At 37.7% G+C, this 23,377-nt stretch overlaps 1 pseudogene; it reads left to right on the top strand.

The window, feature by feature from the left end:
- Positions 1 to 16,114: 16,114 nt before the first annotated feature.
- On the top strand, positions 16,115 to 22,767 carry LOC102130599 (Krueppel-like factor 17 pseudogene; annotated as a pseudogene).
- The last annotated feature ends 610 nt before the right edge of the window (positions 22,768 to 23,377 follow it).

Genomic DNA, 23,377 nt, shown 5'->3' with positions numbered 1-23,377 from the left:
CTATACTACCAAAGTGAAGTAGAGAGTTGTTCAATGATCCAGTGATTCTGCAGCTATATAGATTCCAGAGAGATTAACTTTGTTTTCTACCAAGAGAAGCTGAATTATTCAGACTTTCTGTTTGGACAATCCTTCACTTCATTTTGGCTGAGATAGCAAAAGGATTTAAATTGCTCACAAAGACTCTTAGAACAATATGATAACACATCTTCAAGAATATATCTATGTTTCAGGACTGATGGAAACATTAAATAGGTATTCTTTATAATGTGTTCCAGATTTCGCTAAGCAACAGGACACTATAGACCACACAGTAAATTTAGGTCAAATTAGAAGACAGCAACAATGAAGTAAGAAACGAGTCTAGTGATTTCATAAAAACATTTACCATTGATTTTTGTTTCTAGCCAGTATGCTTCTATCTAGGTCGTCTTGAACTATGTCAGTTCAAGAATTATTAGTGGCCCAAGGCTTCTATGTAATACATTGGACATGATTTCTACAACATGAGAAATTCATGAAATGTGCTGGATATAATAGTACACCTCTACAGATAATTTAATTTACTTAATGGGAATTTATTAAGGATATAGTGAAAAGAGTATGCATTTTACACTCAAAAAGACCTATATTTGTATGCCCTACTCTGATACTAGTTCTGTGATACTGGAAACATTAGTTTTCTCATCTGTAAAATAGGGATACTAGACTTCTTTTATAGGATTCATTTAAAGGTAAACAAAATAATGAATGTGAAACTGATATTAGAGCTTAACATATAGTAGCAATGATTTATAAAATATTTGCCTCCCTCAGACCAGAGCAGCTACTAAATTTGATTTTCTAAACAAATTAGTAAGATCACAAAGTTGTTACGCAATAACATAAACAGCTGTGTTAAAATTAGTAGTGACCCATATCAAAGAAACACAATTACTAAGAGGTTAAGAAGGATAATATTTAAAGTCTAGCTTTACTCAATCTTTTGTGTGAAGGTATTCTTAGAGATAAAACAATGTACTTGGAAGCTGATTTGGAAGCTGATGGAAGAATGTGGTACAAAAAATATTTTTAAGTGCTTATGAATGTTCTGTAACCACAAACATAGATACATAACAGATCAAAGATGTATTTATAATTCAGTTGGGTCCAATCTAATCATATGAATCCTTAAAAGTAGGAGAAACTTTCCTGGCTATGGCCAGAGAGTGATATGACTATGGAAGAATGGCTTTGAAGATGGAATAAAGGGGCCATGAGCCAAGGAATATGGAAGGCTTCTCGAATTTAGAAAGAACAAGGAAATGAATTCTCTGTTAAAACCTCCAGAAAGGATCAGAGCCTTGCTAAAAGCTTGATTTTTAGCACAGTAAGATTTCTGTCAGACTTCTACAGAAATGTAAGAGACAATACTACTGTTGTCTCAGTCACTAAGTTTATGGTAATTTGTTATAGCAGTGATAAATAGTAGAACAGCCTACTTTAAGGAAGAAGAAATATCAGAAAATTTAGGACTAGGAAGTCTGATGAGAAAGTACGTTGATGGACCTATGGGACTGGGCACAAAGTATAAAGATTTTTGCATTACAAGTGAACACCAACCATAAAGGATATACCACAAAAGAGGTACTGAATAAACAGAATGACTCCAGTGGCTGGCATCAACAAGCTTCTCCCTCAAGGCTGGAACAATGGGTACAAGAAGGGTAGTCATCATACTGTGGATGGCCCCACAGCATGGGCTCCCACTCACCAACAGTGATTTGGCTATTGCTGCCAAATGTCCAACCTGTCAGAAACAGAGACCAATGTTGAGCCCTTGATATGGAATCATCCATAGAGGAGAATCAAATGACAAGTTAATTACATGGATCCCTTCTATTATGTAAGGGGCAATGAATGATTCATCTTGATTAGAATTGATACATATTTCAGGTATGGATTTTCCTTTCCTGCCAATAGTGCTTCAGCCACTTCCACCATACTTATGGAGTGTTTGATCTCATGACACAGGATCTTCCATAATATCACATCAAACAAAGGGATTCATATTATTGCAAAAGCGATGTGGTAGTGAGCACATGACCATGTGATTCACTGGTTCTTTCACATATCACTTCATCCAGAACTGTAAACAATTGCTGGCCGGATAGAGCAATGGAATGGCCAGTCGAAGAATCAGCTTACGCACCACCTTAGAGACAATATCCTACGCTGTATACCCTCTGAATCAATGGCCAGCGTATGTTGCTGTCTTCCCAACAAGTAGAATTTATGGATCAAAAGGTAGAAGTAGAGGTGGTCCTGTTTACCATCATTGTCAGTGACCCAATTGGGGATTTTGTGCTACTCATCTCCATAGCGCTGGGATTTGTAGGTGTAGAGGTATTGGTTCCCAAAAGGTGAACATTTCCACCAGGAGACACAGCAAGAGGCCCATTCAATTTTAAACTACAGCTGTCACTGGGGCACTTCTGCCTTCTAGTGCCAAAGGATCAGGCAATGAGAGCAGTCACCATCCTGGCAGGTTTATCATTCTAAATACTAGGAGGAGGTCAGGCTGCTTTTATACAGCGATGACAAAAAGGAATGTATTTGGCATATTTTGGTATACCCTTGCAGACAGTAAAGTTTCTAGTAAAGTATTGATGACCTAAGAAAGATATGGTAACTCTCAAGGATGAGTGACTGGATCATCCCACCACGTAAGCCAGCAAGACCAGCAAAAAAGCTAGTCAAGGTGAGGAAACTCTAGGATGGTAGATCAGGAAGCCTATATTGAGTATCACTTTTGGTCTTTGCAATGGAATCTATGTATCTCGCTAACTTTCTTCCCAAGTTCTGGAGATGCTTCAAAAACTTTTGCAAAATTATAGATCTGAGTGGAACATGGGGTGAATTGAATTGGATGATGTACTGTGCCATTAACATCATCCTTCATGACTAAAGAATTTATTCCTCTAGCTGCTGGGATTTCTACAGATCTCAGCTGTCAGTCTTCTTTGGGAATTGCTCTCAATAGTAAAGAGGCACCCTGTGTAGTTCATGCTCTCTCCAGGGGGCAGCCAGTATGCAATGACTAATTGATGTAGGGTTTTAAAGACTTGGCTTCATTTCCTCTATTGGGAGCAACTCTGAGGAGCAACCTAACTTCAGTGGGTTGGTTAAGTTCTTTTTATAAATTAATGACAGCTCACTTTCTTTCTCTGCTCATTCTTGCTTGCTTCCTTTCTGCCACAAGTGTTGATCCTGAGAGCACTTCTTTACAGGCTATTTTCCATCTCAGAGTCCACTTTCAGGGCATTCAGTCCTGCACCACACCCTTGTTTTGGTCTTTACCCTGGCCGTGGCCAAAATTTACTTTTTCTTTGAGCTTGGGATTTGTTGAGAAACAGTTTCATTTTTAAGCCTATGACTTTCAATATTTCTAAACTCTCTGTTTCCTCTCAATTCTGTTTGTAACCCAGGCAGTTCTTTTTGAGCTCACCACTTTCTTATGCTTTTTCAAAGGCACCTAGCCACAGTCTGCTCTTCAGTATTCTTCTTTGAAATCACCTCATCCAAATTCACAAGTTTACTAGATCTGCATGTTCTGTATTCCATATTATTGCAAGTGACAGTTTTACCAAATGTTTTGCCATTACATAATACTGCTTGTCATTATTCCAGCCTCCTATAACAATTACATGACTACCTGCTGCTCCTTCCCAGAGCCAGTGCCACATATTTTAGGTTTTAGTTATGGCAGCACTATACTTTATACATCAAATTCTGAATCAGCCCAATTTTTCTGCCTTTCAAAACACCCAAAGTCCTAATGCCATACAACAATATATACATATTTCTTACTCATGCATTTTTGGGTTAGCTAGAGATTGGCTGGTCTTGGCGAGACTCAGCTGGTCTCTGAGGATTAAGTCAGGTCCTGGTCTGTTCCACATATCTTTCATCCTCTTTAAACCAGAGGCTAGCTGAGTCATGTTCTCATTGCAAAAAGAGATCAAGAGACAAGCCTAACTATGCAAGACCTCAATTAATATCAGGGAAGTACATTCCTCCTGTAGGAGAGGGGAAGAGAGTAATCATTTGCTGAAAATTTCTCTAATATACTACTTTGCCAGAAAGATAAAGTATGAAAATATGGAAGAACAGTTAAGACACAAAGAGAACGGCCAAAACCCAACATATGTTTAATAGGAATTCCAGAATAAAAAATAAACAGGCAATATTCAAAGACATAATACCTATTTTTTTTCCAGAATGGAAAAAAAACCTCTAGTTTTTAGATTCAGAAATTACAATGAATTTAATAAGAATGAAACTCACACACATACACACCCACACACATCTATATGTGCAAAAATTATAGTGAGTTTGAGAAGAACAATAAAAACAAAGCAAGTCACACATATACATGCGTAACTATAAATACCTTGACCCATTCTCATGAACATAAAAATATGAACCTCAGAGAAAAATCTTAAATATAAAAATAAAAGATAGTTCCTTATTTTAAAAATGCCATTTAGATAGAAGCATTGGATAGAAAACTTCTCATCAGTTATAGTATATGCCAGAAATATATGCCAGAATATTATCTTCGAAGTGCCAAGGGGAAAATTACTCTTAACTTAAAATTCTGTATTCAGTTAAAGCATTCAAGATGAAGGGAAATAAAGTTATTTTTAAAGAAACTGAATTTACAACATATTGATGCTTGCTAAAAGAAGTCCTTCTGCCTTCCACCGTGAGTGCCTCTCACCAGATACAGATGCACATCTTGAACTTTTACAGACATCAGAATCGTGAGACAAATAAACCTTTTTTTGTTATGAATTACCCAGACTCCGGTATTCCTTTAGAGTAACACTAAATGGACTAAGATGTTACTTAATTTTAGGCCCCCCCAAAAAGTGAAACCACCCGTGCTAGACTGCCTATACTATAACCCAAACCCCCTGTGAAGCACAGGTGGAGAGGGCTAAAATTCTCTTCAGGGCTCTTTGTCTGAATCTCCTGTTTAGAGACAGAGATGGAAACTCTTGCTCTTAAAGAAAAAAGAGAGTTTGAAAAAGAAGCTCACATAAAATGTAGACCTCACACTTTTGCACCCAGCGAAATATCTGGAGTTGGAAGAATGCAATGGGTTTGTGCTGGTACTGAGCACTGAGTCTGAGAGGCAATGATGGGTATTTGAAAGGTTGCTCTGAATCTTGCTGACTACACCAGAAATTTTGACCTAAGGGAAGAATCTCAGGCAAAGAGGAAGAAACTGAGGCACATTTAGCATATGCAGAGATCACATGGCGAGAGAGGAAAGGTGGAAGAGTGTGGGGAGAGGTGCCAGGCTCTTTTTAATAATCAACTCTCATGGGAACTAATAGAGTAAGAACTCACTCATTACCACAAGGATGGCATCAAGCTATTCTTGAAGGACACAGATTAAGTAGAGTTAATTTAAGCCAAAGGTGAGGACTGCAGCCTGAAAATCATAGATTCAATATATTACCTGATTAACAGCAGTTACAAGTGGTCTTTTTTCCTTTTTTTTTTTTTTTTTTTAAGGAAAAAAAGATAAGGGAGCAGTTCCTAAGTTGTTTACTAAGAATTTAAAAAATAACATAATCTATCAATTGGCTGTACATTGTTCTTTCTATCACAAATTCCAGGAACATGAAGATACTGGGTGAGGGTGACATTGTGCAATGTGTGGTAACATTTTAGGTAATTTATCCGCTAGCCTGAAACTACAGGGAAGGAACGAAGAAAACAAAAATTTTTTAAACAATTACCCTGGGGCATGGGTGTGGGGGAAGCGACTGAAGTGTCATGCTCATTGCTCTCTGGGCCTGATAATTTTGCATCTCTCACATTCTTCAGACTGCTCTGAGCCATTTTCTCAAATGATGATTGCTAGATGCTGAGGGAAGGGAGCAATGGGTAGTTGTTGTTTAATGGGTACACAGTGTCAGTTTTGCAAGATGAGTTTGGGAGATTGGGTGCACAGCAATGTTAATGTACTTAATGCTATTAAATCACACACTTAAAAATGTTTAAGTTGGTAAATTTTATTATATATATTTTGCAACAATTAAAAATAAAAAAGAATTTGAAGGGATATAATTTCAACAAATAAAATAAATGGAGTGGAAGGAGATATGGAGAGTTGGTAATCAATAGGCATTAAGTCCAGCAAGATGAATAAGCTCTAGAGATATGCTGAACGACATGGTACCTATGGTCAACAATAATTTGTTGTACACTTAAAAATTTGTTGAGATCTCATGTTAACTGTTCTTGCCACAATACAGTAAAATAAAAATGTTTTACACATTTTTAAAAAGATTATACACCTCATAAAAGTGACAGAGAAGGAGACAGCCAAATGCTGCCCAGGCCATTGTGCACTGGGAGCTTACCTAAAAGTGCCCACCATGAAAAATTCTGTCCCTTAACACCTGCGTAGTATGTTTAGACAAGCTCCTTGGGCTTTCCTACTTTACTATGCATTACAACTCATGTGTCATGTTCAAAGACATGCTGTCCCTTAACACATGCATAGTAAGGGAAATAAATCAACATGGAGTGGCTCAGACTAAGGGCCCACTTGTGCACTGGGACAATGGGGTGGACCCATCTGGAATCCACGCCTTATAAAGTGGGGAGAAGCCTGGGCTCTTTAGCTCATGTATGGTGGCCTGGTATTCAATCTGTGAGGTGGAAGCCTGTTGAAAGGATCCCCTTTTTTCTCTGAGAGCTTTCTTTTAATAAATTCTGCTCTCCTCGCCTTTCAATGTGTCCATGTACCTAATTTTTCCTGGTTGTGATACAAGAACCGGATTTTAGCTGAACTAAAGAGCAAAAAATCCTGCGTCAAAAGGAGAGCCAAGACTCAAAAAAGAGAAATAGTCTTTCTAATTTTTGATTGATTTAAATTCAGTGACTATTTCTCTGAACAATAAAGTTGCAACTTATTTGAATAAAAACACTCAAAATAAAGGGAACACTAAAACTTACAATTGAATGCGTCATTTGCCTGATTATAGATCTTTGGGAATCTGCAAGATAACCTTTATTCCTGCAAGGTATAGATTTTAGCTTTTCTTTTAAAAATCTAATTGTTTATGGATCTTCTAGTTGGCCTGATAAAAGGAAAAAATACATCACTGTGAAATCACGTTCGACATAAGGGTTATGTTCCAAAGCTATCTAGAAAATTGTTGTGTGGTCAAAGGTGCTGTTGAAAATTCCTTACTTTGCCCTTAAAGTAAAAAAGTGTGGTTTTGTACTTTGAACATAACACATGAGTTGTAATGCACAGTAAAGCAGGAAAACTCAAGGAGCTTATCTACAAGAAAGAACAAGGCAAATGCTGATGCCTGCACTCTCAGAATGTTTTGTGATTACAGTTTTTGGGTGAAGCTGAATGAGAGTAAGTGGAATTAGAGTGCTGTCACTGGCCTGTAGTGTTTACTCAATTCTGTTTTGATATTACACCTCTATAACTTTAATACACAATAATAAATGATTCCATTGTGAAAAAAATGGTGGCGAGGAATTAATTCCAACTTACATAAAGATAGAAGTGTCAGTTAACTTTAGATCTTAAGACAAGCATGTTAAAAATTTAAGGGTCACTGATTAAAAAAAGAGTTAACAACTTTCCAAAGAGTAGAAGGGGGTAATAATACAGTAAATTAAGCAATCTAATATAAGGCAGACAAGGAAACAATAACAGCAACATGCAGGAAGAAGAAGCAATGGAAGGTATAGCATATAGAAAACATATCATATATAAGATTGTAGAAATAAGGCCAAATATATTCACATTAAATGTAAATAGATTAATTTGACTTGTTAAAAATCAGAGGTTCTTATACCTAATTTTTTTTTTAACAGCCTTAAGCTGTTTATAAGAGGCACCTTAAACTTAAAGACAGAAATGTTGAATGCAAAAGGATAGAAAATAACATGCCAGGCAAATGGAATGCGATGAAAGAAAACTGGTTTTGTTAGCATATCAAAATTTAGAGTTGTCTTTATGTCTACTATTAATCAAATATCAATAATACAGACTTTGAGGGGAAAAAACTTACTAGAAAAAAAGTCACTACTTAATGGTAAAAAGAACAGCTTATTAGGAAAATGTACCATTCTGAATCTTTTTGTACCTAAATAAATGACCTCAAAACACATAAAGCAGAAAGACGAAGAATTACAAGTAGAAAGTGACAAACTGTTTCAAAAACTCATAGATAAAGCAAAAATTAGTAAATATATAGAAGACTAGGACAACACAATTAACAAGCTTGATCTAATGATAATATATAGATTATTCAGCTCCACAATTAAAGAATATAGGTAATTTCAAACAAAGATGAAATATTTACAAAAATTCAGTAGTACAATCATAAAGCAAATTTCAACAAATCTAAAACAGTCCATGTGGTAAATATCACCTTGAAAACTAAACGAAATGGTTCATGGTAAAATAAATCATAGTTAGAGATTACATAGCATTTAGAAAAGAATAACAATAAAAGTAATTTGGTGCTAAAATAATACCAGGAGTGATATTTAAGGTCCTATATATATACACACACACACACACACACACGCACACACACGCACACATATATCTATATCTATCTTTTATATATATATATATATAGGAAAAGATGAAAACTAATGAGCTAAAATTTTGTCTTAAGGTGTTGAAAAAAGTACAACAGAATAAGCTACAGAGATTAATAAAATAGAAAATGGAAAATAAGAATCAAAAAACCCCAAAACTCCAAATCTGATCTTTTGAAAAGGCATATATATATATATTGCTTTATATATAAATATGTATATATGTAGCTATATGTATTATAAATAAAATATATAATAAATATATAAATATATAAAATATACATTTTTATATAGTTATAAAAAGATTTTAATGTCTATTTTATAAAATGTACATTTTAATATATTTATGTATAATATATATTTATATGTATTACATAGAAAAATGTGTATATATGTTTTAACAAAGCTGGTCAAGAAAACTAAGTCATACTAAACAACATTAATAATATACAAATACAGCATAATTGTTAGGTAAGAGGAAAATTGTTTCTACTTATTGACAATATGTCAATGTCCACGTGGAAATTCAAGATAATCTACAGACATGTAAAAGTACTTGGCAAGCTTGCTGAACATAAGATTGCACAAATATCAATTATCTATTAAGTAAAATATTGTGGTATTAGTAAGGGATGGACAAAGGGAAGAAATTGAGCGCTTGCAATCAGATAAATGCATATAGAGGAAATTGAAATATAACACAGGTTCTATTACAAAGCAATGGAGAAATGTTGCAGTATTCATTATGTGGTGCTGAGACACTAGCTATCCACAGGAAAAAATAAAATGTAATTTTGATTTCATATCAAACACAAATTAAATTCCAGATGTAAAAACAACGTAAAAGTTTTAGAAAAAATATATTTATACACTCTGAGTAGGGAAAGTTTTCTTTTATGAGATATAAAATGTCAATCTTAAAGTAACAGAGTGACAAATTTGCCTATACTGAAATGAAAAACTTCCGTACAATGCAAGATAACATACAAATTTTAAAGATAAACCACAGAGTGGCAGAAGATATTTGAAGTAAATATTACTGACAAAGAAATGGAATTATTACAAATTATAAGAAAATAAACAAAGAAAAATAGGTAAAAGATAGATAAATTTACCAAAAAGAAGATCTGAATGACAATAAACACATCAAAACTAGTAAATATGGAATGGCAAAATAAAAGTGCAATGAGATACCATTTCACATCCATCAGTTTGGCAAATTTTTAAAAAGTTTGACATTATCTAGTGTTAATGAGGATGTGAAACAGTAAGAATTTTAATGCTCTGCTGATAGGAGTATAAACAGAAAAAACTACTTTGGAGGACAATTTGTTATTTAGTAAAGTTGTAGATGTTCCGACCTCATGCCTCAGCAACTTTACATCTTGGAATCCACCCTAGGGAAACTTCTTCAGGTAACCATAAGGAAACATACCCAAGTATATTGATTAGAGCATTATTTATTCTGGCAAAATGGAAGTAAATCAAATAGTAAACCATTGTGGATGGTTTAATAAACTATTGCATATTTGGTCAATAAATTGTCACATCTTAAAAATTATTTCATGAAGAGTGCATGATAACATGGGAAAAGCCTTGATGCAGTGTTATTAAAATAGAAAAGATTAAACATGCATATGTGTGTATATATAACTATAATATATATGTGGCATGATTTATATATCTATCTTTGTTCTTCCCTAAACCCCAAATAAAACATTATGCATAGAAAAAATAAAGACAAAAGAAACATCCCCAAATAACAATGATTGAGTTCAAATGATAGACTATGGATGATCCTTTTTCTTTTTAGTTTTCTTTTTCTTAATTTTCTTAATGAGCATACAATACATTCTTGATAGAAAAAAAAAAGAGGCCAGGTGTGGTGGCTCATACTTGTAATCCCAACACTTTCGGAAGCCAAGGCAGGAGGATTGCTTGAACCCAGTAGTTAGAGACAAGCGTGGGCAACATAGTGAGACCCTGTTTCTACAAAAGACCAAATAAATTAGCCCTGTGTGGTGGCACATGCCACGGTAGCTAGAGTAGTCCCAGTTACTTGAGAGGCTAAGGTAGGATTGCTTGAGCTGGGGAGGTCAAGGCTGCAGTGAGCCAAGATGGTACCACTGACCTTCAGTCTGGGTGATAGAACAAGACCCTGTCTCAAAAAAGAATGTTAAATAACTTGGAAAAGGAATAAAAAACAGATGTTGTAATGGTTCAATGACATTTTCATTTCTTAACTTTGTTTGATGTTAACTGGGTAAATTCACTGGGCAGGGTCATTTTATAAAATGATTAGAATGCTGCCAGTGTGCAGTGAATGCTAAATAATAGCTGTAGTGATTAGAGAATATTGCTACTGAGTCATCATCTCAGCTTTCTGGATTTACACCATATAGTCAGTTTTTGCTGGTTCAAGTGCCTGGCATTTAGCACACAATAAAACAGAAAATCAGTCCATAAGTGGTAGCCTTTACAAATGATCATGAGTATATCTTGTTGCTTTGTGTAATCAACTGCATAATGTTTTTAAAAAATTACTTCATTTACTTGATAAACTGAAATGGCTATAGGGCTTCATTCCAGCCTAGCAGATACATAACATGCATTTATAAATATATAATTAGGCAGCTCTTAAAGCCAAATTTGTTAGGGCTATATTGCAGGTTCAGCATCATAGTATTAAAGCATTTTCCTGCCATGCTTCCTTTATCAGTGAGCTTACTAAGTGGAGCAGCTTGACATTCAAACACGGTCTCTATATGAAAATATGTAATGAGAAACTGACTTCCAGCTGGTCTTTCTTATTACTAGCATGAAAATCTTTTATAACTACAGGTATTTTCATTTTCTTAATATGAAAATATCAACAGCTTAATATTTTAAAAACTAAATAACTGGCTTAAAATCTTAATTAGGCTATAGTTTTCAAAACAATTTGGTAAAACACATATTGTTATGCAATTTTCAGGTCAATGGCTCATTTCAAAGGATGTTTAAATGAATCTGGGTTTGAAAAAAGGTGCTTTTGTTAACAAAATGTTTTTGATGAGAGTTTTAAAAGTTGGTTAGTTCCTATTCCTAATAGATTATGTTCACAAGGGTTTGTATACTTGCATCTATGTTAATTTTACTCCAAAGGACTATATTTTCTCAACAAAGAAGCTTGGCTTTTTAATCCTTATAGACTATGCCCAGCCAAAGCTGCCACTTTTCAACTATTAAAAGCTTAATCAGATATTTATCTCCATTAAAAAATAATATGCGCATACTGCCATCTCCAGATTATCAGTCGTGGACATCTGTTGTTTTCCTATTCAGAGACATAAAAACTTTAGCTCATCTACATCTTCTCATTCCTTTCTGTCACTCTTCTATGTAATCGTACCTTAATTTCTGATTAGAGAGGATCACATGAGGCCGAGTTCAAGACCAGCCTGGGTAACACAGTGAGACCTCCTCATTTCAAAACAACCCAGTGTGGTGGTCCAGCATGGGGGACAGAGACTCATCTCTAAAATTAATAAACAAATAAATCTCTATTCTATGTCTGCATCTTTTGGGTACGTAAATATCTATCACTGCTGAGCCAAGTGTTAAACTACACTTTTATCTTCTATCTTGTTCCTTTTTCCTTTTTTCTTTTTTTAAGTTGATAATTGCTTGATTTTTAATTTTTATTTATTAGTTTTTTTGAATTTGACTAGAACTTTCTCATACTTCCAAAATATTCATAAAATATGTCTCAATGTAATTTTCATTAGTCCTAAACTTTAAGATAATTTATTAGTTCCATTTTCTTTTTTGGAAACATTAACACTGGACATATCTGACCTTCTGTTAGTCTGAATTAATTGCATTCTCTGCCTTGATGTTTGCTGTTGTCTTGGTAATTTCCTTTGTCATCATTCTCAGAATTCTCTTTATTTTCCTTTTTCTTCTCTCTGAAACTAGAGAGAGGAAAGAGGGGAAGGCTTTCACTGCTCGGTATGAACTCTCTTCCCCATCTTCATCTATGCCTGGTGACCTTCAAGTTGTTAAAAATATCCTTTTTTACCTTGCTTAAAGCATGTAGCACAGGGACTTGTGTAAGTGGGTATTCAATAAATATTTGTTGCGTGGAATAACACAAGCCCTTTTGATGAGGTGCTTGTTTTTAATGAAGAAAATTGAGATTAGAAGTCTATAGGATGTGATAATAAGGTCATATTCAGTGGCAGGTCAGGATTAATGATTCTTTCTTTCATGGTTGAATGTAGAGTTTAAAATATTAAAAGTCTGGCTAGCTATAGTATTTCCAAATATAGGTAACATACAAATCTTCAAGGGTTTATTCGAGCCTACAATCTGTAAGTCCCTATGTCAGAAAACAACTTTGCATTGAAAGCCACCTTAGATCTCCATGCCTGATAATTAGGAAGCCAATTAAGTATTATTTGCTGACTAAAATATTACACAACAATGGAAACAAGAAATTATAGTGCAATGAATAAATGCAATAGTACTTATAAATTCACACTGCTTGAGTCAGCCATCCTTCGCCTGGTAAGTCCACTCAGGTTGAGATCAAGTTAAAAACTTCTTGAATCTGAGAATTACATTTGCCTCTCCTGGAGAAATGCTTGGCTGCTATAATGATCATGCTTTTCTTTGATTAACAGCCAAGAAAAATCAGTTTTATGGCATCAAAAGAAAAATAGGGATAGTTACAGTCCAAATAACAATTGCTAGTATTTCCTATGTTTGCTGCTTGCTTAACTACCCTTGATTCTGGGTCTCCAACTCTCCTCATGTGCTGCAAAGGGAGTGCCTGAGCCTAGAAACGAGTTAGTGCTACTATTCTGTGTTTGGTGGTGGTAGGTACCAAAACCAAAATCAGACATACTTCCTCAACATGTTGCAAAGGTAGATAGAATAAGCCTTTAAAACAGTGGTCCCCAACCTTTTTTGGCACCAGAGACTGGTTTCCTGGAGGACAATTTTTCCATAGACTTGGGTGGGAGAATAGTTTTGGGATGAAACTATTTCACTTCAAATCATCAGGCATTAGATTCTCATAAGGAGCACACAACTTAGATCCCTCCCATGCACAGTTCACAATATGGTTCATGCTCCTATGAGGATCTAATGCTGCCGCTAATCTGACAAGAGGTGGAGCTCAGCTTCTCTCACTTGCCCACTGCTCACTTCCTGCTGGGCAGTCTGGTTCCTAACAGGCCATGGACTGCTACCCTTCTGTGGCCTGGGGTTTGGGAACCCCTGCTTTATAGGGTATATTCTATAATGGATGCTATTTTTCTGGTCAACCATTGTAGATGCCAAAATTTGAATAAAATAGTTGAATGAAATCTATTCATTCAACTACTTGTCATGATTCCCAAGAGCTTTATCTTGGGACTTAGTGATAATATTAATAAAAATAATACATTATAATAATTTAAAAGCATATGTGAGCATTTCTATTATAAACCACAGAATAAACTACATTAAGTTTACTATACCATAAATTAATTATTGTTAGTTGTTTTTTTTTTCTCCAAGATGGGGTCTTGCTCTGTCGCCCAGGCTGGAGTGCGGTAGCGCGATCTCGGCTAACTGCGATCTCCGCCTCCTGGGTTTAAGCGATTCTCCCGCCTCAGCCTCTGGAGTAGCTGGGATTACAGGTGCACATCATCATGCCCTGCTAATTTTTGTATTTTTAGTAGAGACAGGGTTTCACCATTTTGGCCAGGCTGATCTTGAACTCCTGGCCTCAGGTGATCCGCCCACCTCAGCCTCCCAGAGTGCTGGGATTACAGGTGTGAGCCATGGCGCCCGGCCCAGTTTTGTTTTTATTATCATCATTATGTAACATATTTAGTATATATTTATGTACGATAAATATATATAATTATGCAACATATATATTTGTTATATAATATATATAACTAGAAACATTTTTTATACTCTTTCTCTGTCCTCCTTGGAGAGTAGATCTTTAGTAATGTTGAGAGAAGCACTGGCTAACTATTCTAGCTATCTTTTCTGCATAACAACCCACTTGAAATTTAGTGGCTTAAAACAACAACAATCGTTTATTTAACTCATGAATCTTCAATTTGGAAGGAGCTCAGTGGGGGCAGCTTATTTCTGCTTCATGCAGCATCAGATGGGGTGGTGTATAACTCAATGGTGGGAGATTGGAATCATTTGAAGACTCACTTGCTCACATATCTGATGGTTAATAATTGCTGTTGCATAGGACCTCAATTGGGGTTCCTGGTCAGATGGATCACTTACACATGGCCTCTACAAGCAGCTGTTTTTCTTCTTCACAACATGGTGGCTGGGTTAAAAGAGCATCCCAAGAAAGCAAGGTAGAAGTGCGTATCATTTCTATGATCTGGTCTTGGGAGTCATTTAGCATCACTCCTACCATACTCTTTTGATTGAACTAGCCACAATTGTCCACCAAAACTAAAAGGAGGAGCAATTAATTGATGAGAGGAGTGTCACTGTCATTCTGTAATGTGATTTGTATTATAATGTTTTGTGTAAAAGTCTAAAGATGAGGATCAGTGTATATGATTCAGGGGCCATTAGCATACTAATAGTAGTTAAAGCACAGAGATAAGGTTGAATTACTTAGGAAGAATATATCAAGAAAAAGATGTGAACCAAGAATGAAGAGCACTTAAGAGGTGGGCTTGTGGTATGAGATTTATTGTGGTGGTCACCTTTGGAAAATATAATCAGCCCATTGCAGATAGAAATGGAATAAACCTAAAGAGCTAAATTTATCTTCACTATAGATTGAACAGTCAGGGAGAAAACTCTGGAGGTAGAAATAACTGAAATTGGCACAGAGGGAAAAAAGGGAGTGACAGGCTGGCTTCTGTGGAAGGAGAAATTCTGTGAAAAGATCTAAAGTCTTCAAAGGGAATTTGGAAAAAGTTTTGCTCTTCTGTTTCACAAAAACTGCATATTTATAAATGCATCTTGGAATCAGACATTTGTTTTCTGGAATTGCAAAGATGGATTCTAATTGGCTTAGAGGAAGCTGAAGTGGTAGAGCAAGAGTGGTCCAAGGATAGTCAGTCACATTTAGGATATACATAAATATACAGAAAACATAGCTACTTATCCAAATACTGTATACTGTAGTTCTGCTGATAACTTGTAAATACAAGTCATTATAGATTAGGTTTAGTTCAACAAATATTTAGTAAGTACTTAGAATATTTCAGATAATGCTAGTTATCAGGGTTAAAAAGATAAATAAAGCATAGTTTCTGCTCTCAATCTTGTGGGATGGTCAGATTTATAAATTGAAAGTTTCAATTAAAATTATTGAGTATTAAGGGTTTGGATTATGGAATCAAAATGTCTAACTTTGGACAAGTTACTTATCTCTCCAAGCCTCAGATTTGTCATTTGTAAAACAGGAACATAATAGTTCCTAACTCAGAGAGCTGTTGGGAGGATTAAATGAGATGATGCAGGTAAAATATTTAGCGCAGTGCCTGGCACATGGAAGTGCTCACAAAAACAAATGGTAATTGTTGAGCGATGTAACCAAAATGTGAAGTGGAAGCAATCTGGCTTCACTCTTCCCCACAGAAAACCAAAAACAAATATCTAGTGCCAAGATTATAACCAGCAGTATCCTAGAATTTAAATTTGGGGCTGAGATGACCCCTAGGACCACAAAGCAGTGAGAAACTCTGAGAAGACAGTAGGATAAATGGACTTGTCTACCCATCCTGCCCCTCCCTCAATCTGCCAGATGCCATGCATGGATTTTTTTTTTCTCGACCCATGGTTTCCACACTATAAAAAGTAACATCCAGGGAGGCAGCCAACTTTCCCACCATCCTGGGTTCCCTTGCAGGAAAACCATTCCTGCTTTATTCCATGGGAAGTATTGAATATGCCTATAGGGAGAAATGCCTATAGGGAGAAAAACTCCTGAGACCAGCTAGCAACAAAGAAGAGAGGCAGGACTAGAGACCCCAGCTCATGAAACTCTGCCTTTTATCTTAGCCAGAGACGTCAAAGCAGATTGGCTGTTCACCAACACCAAGATGTAGGATGCACCCTCCATTGGTCTTCTGTGCATGAACTCCTAGCCAACCTTCCCATACAATCAGGGTATCCCCTTTGGGACCCTGTAACCCCTAATCTGGGTTGGGAAATGCTCTGAATGATTTCAAGAGCTGAAGCAAACTGGGGCTTAATGCACCATCTAATGCCAAAAAGGAGGCAGCAATCTAGGATTAAGGGCACTTACAAGCAACTGCAAAGAATCTCTAGGTATATATATCCCAGAAAGTTGAAAACAAGCCAGATAGCAAAGACCAGAATAAATAATTCTTCAAAGTGAAGCAACAGATGTATGTTTATAAGAAACAACAACACACAGGGAATCATGACCTCTCCGAATGGGCAAAGCAAGAAACCAGGAACCAATTCTAATGACATAGTAATATGTAAGCTCCCAGATCAAGAAATCAAAATAGCAGTTCTAAGGAAACTCAGCAAACTCCAAGATAACACAGCAAAGCAATGTATAAATTTACTAGATAAATTTAACAAAGAGATTAAAATAATTTAAAAAGTCAAACAGAAATCTGGAACAGAGAAATATATTTGTTAAACTGAAAAATGCATTAGAAGCTCTCAACAGAATGGATCATGTGAAAAAAGAATTAGTGAGTGAAAAGACAGACTACTAGAATATGCACATTCAGAAAAGAAAAAAGAATGAAAAGGAATACAGAATGTCTGCAAGATGTGGAAAATAACCTCAAAAGAGAAAATATGAGAGTCATTGGTGTTCAAGGAAGAGTTGAGAAAGAGCAAGGGGTAGAATGACTATTCAAGAAAATAATAACCAAAAACTTTTCAAGCCTAGAGAAAGATATTGATATTCAAGTACAGGAAGGTCAGGTATCACCAGACAGATTCAACCCAAATAAGACTACCTCAAGGCATATAATAAACTCTCAAAAGTCAAGAACAAAAATGTGATTCTAAAAGCAGCGAGAAAAAAGAAGCAAATAACAAATAAACGAGCTCATATTCCCCTAGCAGCAGATTTCTTAGTGGAAACCAACTTGCCAGAAGGAAGTTGGATGACATTCGATCAAGGGAAAAAATTGTCCAACAAGAATACTGTACCTAACGAAGCTTTCCTTCAGACATAAAGCAGAGATAAAGTCTTCCCAGACAACCAAAAGCTAAGGAAATTCATCATTGCTAGACCTGTCTTACAAGAAATGCTGAAGGTAGTTCTTCAATCTGAAGGAAAAGGATACTAACATGCAAAAAGAAAACATGTGGGCTAGGCGCGGTGGCTCACGCCTGTAATCCCAACACTTTTGGAGGCTGAGGCGGGTGGATCACAAGGTCAGGAGATCCAGACTATCCTGGCTAACACGGTGAAACCCCATCTCTACTAAAAATACAAAAAAATTAGCCAGGCGTGGTGGCAGGTACCTGTAGTACCAGCTACTGGGGAGGCTGAGGCAGGAGAATGGCTTGAACCCGGGAGACGGAGCTTGCAGTGAGCCGAGATCACGCCATTGCACTCCAGCCTGGGTGACAGAGCAAGACTCTGGCTCAAAAAAAAAAAAAAAAGACAAAAAGGCAAAAGAAAACATTTGAAGGCATAAACTCACAGGTAAAGTAGATACACACAAAAATTCAGAACATTCTAGTACTGTAATTATGGTATACAATCCTTCATATCTCTAGTATGGACTAAAAGACAAATCTATCAAAAATAATAATAACTGCAGAAATCTGTTAAAAGATAGGAAGTATAAAAAGATGTGAATTGAGACAACAAAAAGTCAAAATGTAGGAGTGGGTAAATTAAGTTAAAGTGTACAGACTTTTAGGTTTTCCTTCATTTGTTTTTTTCAATTTTCTTTGTGATAGAAGTTGTCATCTATTTAAAATAACTTGCCATGTCTATAAGACATTTTTTTGGAAAGGCTTATGGTAACAACAAAGCAAAAATCTATAATAGGCTGGGTGCAGTGCCAGGAACCCATAGTCCCAGCTACTCAGCAGGCTAAGGTGGAAGGATCTCTGGAGCCCAGGAGTCCAGCCTGGGCAACACAATGAGACCCCATCTCTAAAAAACAAAAACAAACAAGGAAACCTTCCTCCAAAATCCTAAAATAGATTCACTAAAAATAAAAAGCAACAAATTTAAACATATTACCATTACATGAGAAACTCATTTAACCACTGAGGAAGACAGTAACAAAGGAATAAAGGAAGAAAGGAGTTACAAAACAACCAGGGGCAATGTCCCAGTGTCCACCTGCCATGCCGTGGTGGGTTGCTCCCTGTCTGTTCAGCAGAGTCTAGACACCACCTAGTCTTCATGTATAGCCGACCCCAGGCTGAGATGGAGCAGGAAGCTGGGAAGCTGAGCCAGTGGCAGGCGGCACACCAGGCCGCCCAGGATAAGAACTCAGCACCCATCTTGAACGTGACTTATCTTCTGGAAGCTCTGGAGTGCATGGCCTACCAAGCATTCAGCACTTTCCTCACAGGACAGAGATGCTGAGGCCCCCTTTGTTGTCTGTTGAGGCATTGGGGCAGATTGTGGATGAAGGGGGGCCATAGTTCAGTATGCCACTGCCTGAGCATGGTGTGAGCTACTGCCCCCAAGTGACTCTCACTCCTTCCCGGATGATTTACTGTCAGGGAGTGTCTCCCCCTCAGCAAGAGAGGATGATTTTCAGTGGGCCCCAGATAATGCCTGTAGGAGAGCCCAGTACTCCAAAGGTGGCCAGGGCCTTCAGGCTGCAAGTCTCAGCTTCCACTGGAATTCCAATGATGTCCCACATTGGGGACCCTACAATGCCTTACCCTGGCCTCTTGACAGTACCTTCTGATGAAACATTGTTGGCCTCGACCATGCCTTCCACTGAGGCCCAGGCTATGCTCCCCTCCGTGGCTCAGATGTTGCCCCCCCAAGATGCCCATGATCTTGGGATGCCCCCAGCTGAGTCCCAGTCACTGCTGGTTTTAGGATCTCAGGACTCTCTTGTAAGTCAGCCAGACTCCTAAGAAGGCCCATTCCTACCGGAGCAGCCCAGACCTGCTCCACAGACAGCACGGCAGAACTCCAGGCCTCAGGAAAGACTGGTAGAGGGGCCTCCTCAGAGGCAAGGCCTTACTGCTGCAACTACAAGAACTGAGGGAAAGCTTATACCAAACGCTACCACCTAGTTAGCCACCAGTGCAAGCACATGGGTGAGAGGCCCTATTCGTGCAATAGGAAAGGTGTTCATGGTCTTTCTTCCGTTCTAATGAGCTTAGACGACATACGTGGGTACACACCCGACATCGACCATATAAATGTGATCAATGCAGCCGAGAGTTCATGAAGTCTAACCATCTCAAGCAACACCAGAAGCCTCATCGGCCAGGACCCTCAGACCCACAGGCCAACAATGGAGAGTAGGACGGTCCTCCTGCTCCCGGTCCTTAGGTGAATGAAGAAGGAAGAGGACTCTAGGCAGAGAACACTGGACGTGGCGACTGCTCAGGGGAGAGGCAGTCTTCAAGTTCTATATTCATTCACCAAATGTTTTTTGAGCCTACAATACTGAGAGCACCAAGGCTGTGGGGACCCACGGCCTGAAGCATGGAGATAACTAAATAATGTGTCAGGGAAGAAAGACTTCTCAAGGAGGTGCCTCAGTCAGACCCGAAGGACTCATGATGGCTAGCTGTTCCTCCCATTTCTTCGACATACACCATTGGACATGTCTCTATCTTCTGAAAACTATGGCATGGACAGTAAGGATTCAGAGGTGCATGAAGGCACCCTGCCTCTGTAGAGCAGAAAGATCATAGACAAAATTTCTGAATGTGCCCGGTACTGCCAAGGAAAGAAGCTGGTCCTCTACAGGCTCAAGCTTATCTGGGCCTCTAGAGAAGCCCTACAGCCTTGGCTGTGTCTGCCCCTGCTCTCCCACCCCCACCGTGACCCTGTCCTGCTTTGCTGCCTCGGTCTGTGTTACTAGTGGCCCCACTATTCCTGGGATGGACCATCCAAGTGCCCTCCATCCAAGCCCCCAAGTGAGGGGAGTGGACATGATTAAAAGAACAGGAGCAGAAGGGGCTCATTTATGACACATTCATCAGCCCCACGGATTGAGGTCTTGAGTACTCAAAGTCTCTTTCATTTCTACCAGGGCACCAGATCCCTTCCATGGAGCAGGCCATCTTGGGTTCACTGGGCCAGGGCTGGTCTCTGTTCCCCTGCCCACGTGGCTCACACACAGCATTGTGGGTAGGGCCAGCAGACCAGATTGCTATTATGTAAGACAAGAGGTCTGGTTGATGATCTAACACTTTCACCAAGAAATGGACATGGAGAGGATCAGAATGATCAAGGGTGTATGAAGTGCATTCCAACGGAGAGCAAAACAGGCTCCTGCTCTTGTGGAGGTCACAATCTAGTGGAGGAGGGATGTTACTAGAAATGCATAAAGTGGGCTGAACACAGTGGCTCACACCTGTAATCCTAGTACTTTGGGAGGCTGAGGTGGGCAGATCACTTGAGGTTAGAAGTTAGAGACCAGCCTGGCCAACAGGATGAAACCCCATCTCTACAAAAAGTACAAAAATTAGCCGGGCATGGTGGCACACACCTGTAGTCCCAACTACTCAGGAGGCTGAGGCAGGATAATCACTTGAACGTGGAAGGCGGAGGTTGCAGTGAGCCAAGATGGCATGACTGCACTCCAGCCCGAGTGACAGAATGAGGCTCTATCTTAAAAAAAAAAAAAAAAGAAAAGAAAAAAAATAAATGCACAAAGTGCTGGGAGGACAAATAGTGGGGACTTGCAATTGGGTAAGGGAGTTAGAAAGGCATTTCTTGGAAGTTGTGGTTTGAAGTCAGATTTAAGGAAAACTAGGAGTTAACAACAGATAAAAAGAAGTGGGGTGGTGATTGGAGAAGAAATAAATCTATCCTTTATCCAGAGATGGGCCTGTGCTAGCCAGTGGCTAAGCCTTTCCTAGTATCATCCAAGGTTGGACAGTGGGTGGATAAGACATGTGGACTCAGCTGGGTGTGGTGGCTCATGCCTGTAATCTCAGCACTTTGGGAGGCTGAGGCAGGTGGATTACCTGAGGTCAGGAGTTCAAGACCAGCCTGGCCAACATGGTGAGACCACATCTCTACTAAAAATACAAAAATTAGCCAGGCATGATGGTAGGTGCCTGTAGTCCCAGCTACTCGGGAAGCTGAGATGGGAGAATTGCTTGAACCTGGGAGACAAAAGTTGCAGTGAGCTGAGATTGTGACATTGCACTCCAGCCTGGGTGACTGAGTGAGACTCCATCTCAAAACAAACAAACAAAGACATGTGGACTCTTTAGTAGATTTTGAATCCTGCTTCTGCCATTTCCTGGCTATAAGTTGTCTTGGGAAATTTACTTGTCACTCTTGCTTCTGATAGTAAAGGGGATGGTGAGATAGATTCGAGATGGACAGGTAAGGCTGAAAGTGTTTTCCTTGGCTGCAATGTGGAGATTAGATTAGAGTGAGGGTGTAAGGGAGAGAAAGGGACATATCAGTATTTCAGGTGAGAGTCAAGGTGGCTTTGGCCAGGGTGTGAGAGTAGAGGTAGGGAGAAGTAAGAAAGTAACAGTTAACTGGATTTTTGGTAGGTGAGGGAGAGGTCAAGGGTGACTTCCAGGTTTCTGGTTTGTGTTATAAGTAACACAGAAGAAGAATGATGAACTTCATTAATTTTCCACTTATTGTGATGTCTATCACACCTGCAAAAAATATTTTGTATATATCCAATTTAATAATAAATGCACTCACATTGGGAAGGTCAAAAAAAAGGAAAAAAGAAAAATAATACAAATACTTATTTACGCCTAAGATCAGGCCTGTAATCTTTGGGATGCCAAGGTGGAGGATAACTTGAGGCCAGGAGTTTGAGACCAGCAAGACCTTGTCTCTATAAAAAAATAAAATTAAAAGAAAAAGAAGGAAAAATAATTTACTAATACATTTAAAGTTTTGAGTTCCCCATCCTTCTCTGCAGAGGTAACCACTATACTGAATTTTGATTAATCTTGCCTTAGCTATTTATTGTTTTTACCACATAATGTATCTGATCTTAAATATAGTGATTGGTTTTGTTTGGTTTTGAACTTACATTTATTCTGTTTGTGATTCATTGAACTTTATCCATCTAAATGTTTATAATCTTAATAAAATTTGGAAAATTTTGTTTAAAAAACAAAAAAAGTAACAAAATGGCAGTAGTAAGTCTTTACCTATCAATAAAAACATTGAATGTAAATGGACTCAATTCTCCAATTAAAAGACAGTGACTGAATGGATAGAAATCAAAACCTAATTATATGCTGCCTACATGAAACTCACTTTACCAAAAAGACGTAGAAAGTGAAGAAATGGAAAAAGATATTTCACACAAATGGAAAACCAAAAAGAGTACAAGTAGCTATATTTATGTCACATAAAATAAACTTCAAGTTAAAGACTGTAAAAAGAGACAATGTCATTATATAATGATAAAGAGGCCAAGAGTATATAATAATCGTGAATATATATGCACCCAACATTGGAGCAAACAATACAAAACAAACATTATAGAATATATAAAGCAAACATATAAATATATAAAGCAAACATATAAAGTAAACATTAATAAATATAAAGGGAGAGATGGACTGCAATACAGTAATAGTA

This window comes from Macaca fascicularis, chromosome 11 (assembly GCF_037993035.2).
Source record: "Macaca fascicularis isolate 582-1 chromosome 11, T2T-MFA8v1.1".
Taxonomy (NCBI): domain Eukaryota; kingdom Metazoa; phylum Chordata; class Mammalia; order Primates; family Cercopithecidae; genus Macaca; species Macaca fascicularis.
The sequence above is the reverse complement of the archived record's forward strand: the minus strand, read 5'-3'. Positions and strand labels throughout refer to the sequence as shown.